The following is a 6,000-nucleotide window of genomic DNA, read 5'->3' as shown; positions in this document are numbered from 1 at the left end:
GTCCCAATACTTATGGCAATATAGTGTAAAGGTGGCCATACACCTTACAATCGTTGTGCGATGGTCGTACGAAATTTTAATGACCTTACAATCTGCCCATCTTGGACAGGCAGATCGTACTTGCGATCATCGCAAGCCTTTCCCCGCTGAGGGGAGGGCTTGGCGATGATTGCAGTGCTGAGCGGGCAGTGTGCGCTTGTGCACACCGGCCCGTGCGGCATTCGTCTTCCGAGCACGCTACCAACCGCCGGTTTTTGAGCGTGCTAGGAAGACGAAAGTCGTGCGACCGTACAGTAGATGCGGTCACACGCTGCCCATACACCTGCCGATTATCGTACGATCGCGGGCTCACCTACGATTATCGTACGATAATCGGCCAGTGTATGGGCACCTTAAAGTGATATTAAAGTCAAATTTTTATTTTTTTTTCCTTTACGGAGACCCTCCTTTGCTGGAGGATGTTACCACCATCGTTCTAATGGAGGCACCTGTGCGCACTCGTGTCCATAGACACACACGGCCCTGTGGCAGGCCACGCCCCCTACTGAGGGGGGGGGGGGGGGACCGGGGGAGAAAAAAGGTGCTGGGCTGTATTTACCCTAATGCAGAGCATGCATTAAGGTAAAAAATGCTCAGACCTTAATACTACTTTAAGTCAAAGCATCAGCATTATATTGTAAACTTTCAACGGAGCTCAGTCCATCTTTAGCAAATGACAGCACAGCAGTAGAAACTTTCTTTGCAGCTTCTTTTTTCAGATTAGGGTCCATACATGCCATTTTTTTTTTCTTTTACTTTTTTGAAATGTCGCAAAATGACACTTCATTCAGTTTTGTGCTCCACAGTGCGTTGGGGGTGTAGTGCATAAAAATGAAGCGTGTCCTACTTTTTTCAGTGCACACAAAGACGGCACATTGGTGTGCACTGAAACAATAGGATATAAGGAAAGTTGCCTGGTCAGTGCTGGTCAATGCATCCCATCAGGGCTTGTGTGAATGAGCCTTAAATCTTGTACTGAACCATCTAATAATTGAATAGTCACTGCTGTAATGCCCCATTCTTTATACACGGGGCCTTATTCAGCACTGCTGGATACATGAAAAAGAAATGAGATCCAGCTCTTGACTAGGTAGAAGAAGCATAATATTCAACATTGACTTTCTGACTAGAAAGATATATATATATAATTTTTTTTTTTAAATGTTCAAAATATTTGTCAACATAAAAAAAAAAGAAAATGTGCAGAAAACCATTGTACATTCCCTTTACGAACGTCATTAAAACTGCTTGAAGTTAATTGCTTTGTTAAAGCTTGCTGAATCCAAAGCTGGCCATAAACTGGTCAAATTTCGGCTGAGTTCCGCTGACTCAAGCAGTGATTGGTCTAATCACACTCCTTTGTTCGACAAAAGTCGATTTTTTTTTAATCGACTTTTCTGGTAGGGGCTAGTCCAAAAATTGTCAGCTAAACAGTGACTGCAGTTTGGGTTATGTGACAGCGGCATATCCACCATTGTCAGAATACAGTAGCCTGCCGGAAGGGATGGATAAACTGATCAGTGCATGGCAAGCCTTTTGCTCTTTAGACCATTGTTTATAAGATTTAGGTAAAAGTAAATACATGGAGGAAGTGGTTATTGTCCTCTCAGAATAATGCTAGTTGTTATATACAGTTTACATCATAATGTGCGAAACGACAAGACATGATTAAGCACAGTACATGTGTGTTGCAGTGCATTACAATGCAAAGTTAATTGCACCCTGATGCACATCTACAATGCCCTGCAGTAGATGTGGGTTATAGTGTGCTATAGTGACAGATATACTCTTGCCTTGCATTGCTTTGCACCTAAAAAAAAAAAAGAGAAGTGCTGCAGGATCTTGTTTTGCACACTCTGAGGTGCATTAACAGCCCATTCATTTTGAAAGGGCTGCCTAATGTAACAAGCTTTGAGGCATGGAAACTTCAGTGAGAACTTCTAAGTTTTCTGACTTGCATACTTGCTCTGGGTCAGTAAGGACTTCTACGTTTTCTGACTTGCATACTTGTTCTGGGTCAGTAAGGACTTCTACGTTTTCTGACTTGCATACTTGCTCTGGGTCAGTAAGGACTTCTACGTTTTCTGACTTGCATACTTGCTCTGGGTCAGTAAGGACTTCTACGTTGTCTGACTTGCGTACTTGCTCCGGGGCAGTAAGCACTTCTACGTTTTCTGACTTGCATACTTGCTCTGGGTCAGTAAGGACTTCTACGTTTTCTGACTTGCGTACTTGCTCCGGGTCAGTAAGGACTTCTACGTTTTCTGACTTGCGTACTTGCTCCGGGGCAGTAAAGGACTTCTACGTTTTCTGACTTGCGTACTTGCTCTGGGTGAGTAAGGACTTCTATATTTTCTGACTTGCGTACTTGCTCCGGGGCAGTAAAGAACTTCTATGTTTTCTAACTTGCTTACATGCTCCGGGTCAATAAGGACTTCTATGTTTTCTGACTTGCATACTTGCTCCGGGTCAGTAAGGACCTCCTACGTTTTCTGACTTGCGTACTTGCTCTGGGTCAGTAAAGGACTTCTACGTTTTCTGACTTGCATACTTGCTCTGGGTCAGTAAAGGACTTCTACGTTTTCTGACTTGCATACTTGCTCTGGGTCAGTAAGGACTTCTACGTTTTCTGACTTGCGTACTTGCTCCGGGTCAGTAAGGACTTCTATGTTTTCTGACTTGCGTACTTGCTCCGGGGCAGTAAAGGACTTCTACGTTTTCTGACTTGCGTACTTGCTCCGGGTCAGTAAGGACTTCTACGTTTTCTGACTTGCGTACTTGCTCCGGGGCAGTAAAGGACTTCTACGTTTTCTGACTTGCGTACTTGCTCTGGGTGAGTAAGGACTTCTATATTTTCTGACTTGCGTACTTGCTCCGGGGCAGTAAAGAACTTCTATGTTTTCTGACTTGCTTACATGCTCCGGGTCAGTAAGGACCTCTACGTTTTCTGACTTGCGTACTTGCTCTGGGTCAGTAAAGGACTTCTACGTTTTCTGACTTGCATACTTGCATCGGGTCAGTAAGGACTTCTACGTTTTCTGACTTGCATACTTGCTCTGGGTCAGTAGAGGACTTCTATGTTTTCTGACTTGCGTACTTGCTCTGGGTCAGTAAGGACTTTTAAGTTTTCTGACTTGCATACTTGCATCGGGTCAGTAAGGACTTCTACGTTTTCTGACTTGTATACTTGCTTCGGGTCAATAAGGACTTCTATGGTTTCTGACTTGCATACTTGCTCTGAGCCAATAAGGACTTCTATGTTTTCTGACTTGCATACTTGCTCTGGGTCTGTAAAGGACTTCTACGTTTTCTGACTTGCATACTTGCTTCGGGTCAATAAGGACTTCTATGGTTTCTGAGTTGCATACTTGCTCTGGGTCTGTAAAGGACTTCTACGTTTTCTGACTTGCATACTTGCTCCGGGTCAATAAGGACTTCTATGGTTTCTGACTCGTATACTTGCTCCGGGTCAATAAGGACTTCTATGGTTTCTGACTCGTATACTTGCTCCGGGTCAATAAGGACTTCTATGTTTTCTGACTTGCATACTTGCTCCGGGTCTGTGAGGACTTCTCAGTTTTCTGACTTGCATGCAATGCCCTTGTTTATGAGGTCTAAATACTGTGCAAAGTGCCATTCAAGCACTCTACCCTGTAGTCACAAACCCATATTGGTACAGCCTTTTATAGGGAACACACTATAGTGCTGTTTCCTGAAAATGAATTGTGTACGGTACTGTGCTTTATTTGTATACTTCAGCCAAATCATGTCTGAGGACTATTCAGAAAAACAGGAGGCTGTTTGTGGGATTTGCTTTCCACATTCATTTTGGTTTAATTTTAAAATTGGCAGAAATAATGACCGTAAGGAGGGTGTTCGCTCCCCTTTGATCACTATCCTTGGCTAATCTGTGCGACCTATGGGGATTTTATGGAAATGGGATAGCAGATGGTTTATGACTCTCACAAGAGATTCGCTTGTCTCTAATTGTTCCTTTTAATTGAGGAGAGGTGAGAGCTGAAATTCATGTGCCATGTGTACTGAAAATGTCGTTGTGCGCAACGTTGACTAATGATTCCCTACAATATAATAAAATACCACAAATTTCTTTCTTTCATAAACTGAATGGCTAATTGTGTCTGCATCTTTCCTCTAAATTAGTTATATTTTGGATTAAAAATAAAAGCCACACAATCACAGCCTCTGTTATGATTTAGTTTGTTTTAGTGCTAAATTGGTAAACCACAAATTGTTGTGTTGAGAAGAACTGTATGGATCAGCCTCCAGCTGTGCATAGAGCTACTTGTTGTCTTTTTTAGTATGAACGTTGATTATAGTTAGGGATGCCCCAAAACCGAGTATTTGGGCGAGTACTCCTACTCTCCCAAATGCTCCAATACCTTCCCCGATACCGGAACGTCCGGTCAGAGGAAGTTTTCCTCTGACCAGCAGTTCCGTAGGGAATCAGAAAGCCGGGTGGAGAGTAATGACCTGCCTCTTGACTTCCTGGTCGGCTGGGAAGCCAGCTCTATGCTTATTGGCTGGGAAGCCGCCTCTCCAGCCAATCAGCATTGTGCTGGCTTCCCGGCCAATCAGGGAGGCGGGTCATTACTTGCCGCCTGGCTTCTGGATTGGCCGTGAAGCCGGCTAGTTGCTGATTGGCTGGGAAGCCGGTTTCCCGGTCAATCACAATCGAGCCAGCCAAACAACATGGAGCTGGGCAATTGGGAAGCCGGGCAGCATGTCATTACCTGCCACCCAGCCTACTGATTGCCCGGGAAGCCAGCGGAAGCACCGGTATCGGTACTCTGTACTCTTACTCGGTACCATAAGAAACGGTATTGGTGCATCCCTAAGTATAGTAATTCCTATGAAGTGTAAGTTCGCCATTATAACATTGTCTATTGATAGTATGTTATCTGTGTGTTTTTAAGCTTCTAAAGTGCATTTGGCTATCTTGGTTCTCTTATACTTTGCTGCATCCCATTGGTCCTGCGCACGTTTTGCTGGTTGCCATAGGTAAAGTGCGAGAAAACCCCAACAGTAAATTATTTCCTCTTCTTTTTTTTGGTCTGCTAAATCTACTATTTAAAGCATTTTGTTGTATGTGTTTGATAAGTGCAAAAGTCCTGTGTTGTTACTGCTAAGGACTTAGTGAGCAGAACTTTATGTACTTTCTGCTGACTGTTATCAGTTACATTGTACACAGTTTTCTGCAGAGTACAAAATTATGAGAGCGGGAGGTGTTCTGTAGTCCTAAGGCCTTGTTCACACCAAGCGCGTTCCAGGTGCAGAGCAGTTGCAGACCTGATCAAAACTGCGTCCAATGTATTCCAATGGTATTTTGGGCTCTAGTTCACACCGCAGCGTTCAGTTCCAGAGCATGTAAAAAAACTGCAGCAAGCCCTATTTTACCTGCTCTGGAACGTATGCAAACACACTGGAACGCCATTTTAAACTAGAAAAAAAAATAAAAATATATTAATTTTTTTACAAAAACAGCCCTTGACGTGGCAAAAACGCAGCACAACTCACTGCTTGGTTGCTATGGGCAGCTTCTCCAGACTGTCTGCTCCAATTTTGATAAATCCCCTTCAATGAATGCTGGAATCGCCTTCTAACCCTGTAATGCAGGTTATACAAATGTCCTACCTGCATCCTTATCCTTGTGCCCTGGGACATGTCGAACCCCAGACATACAGTAAACGGTCCCACTATAACAAGCCCTTCCAGCTCACAGTCCCCTAAAAACTCTGCTCGAGGGCCTGCCACTGACGGCATCCAAACTTGTCCTCTGCTTGAGTACTGAGCTATGATCTCTGTTGTTGCTATGTGGGCCTGTTAGTTTTTGTTGCTGTTGCCTACCCCTCAGTTGAATTCTTATTGGACAATCAAATTGTTACTGAATCCTTTGTCGCTCAATCAATGAGGAAGAAAATTGATTTTTTGTTGTTGTTACCA

This window comes from Nanorana parkeri, unplaced genomic scaffold (genome assembly GCF_000935625.1).
Source record: "Nanorana parkeri isolate BGI_ZX_2015 unplaced genomic scaffold, ASM93562v1 scaffold446, whole genome shotgun sequence".
In the NCBI taxonomy this organism is placed as follows: Eukaryota; Metazoa; Chordata; class Amphibia; order Anura; family Dicroglossidae; genus Nanorana; species Nanorana parkeri.
Note: the sequence above shows the minus strand (reverse complement) of the source record.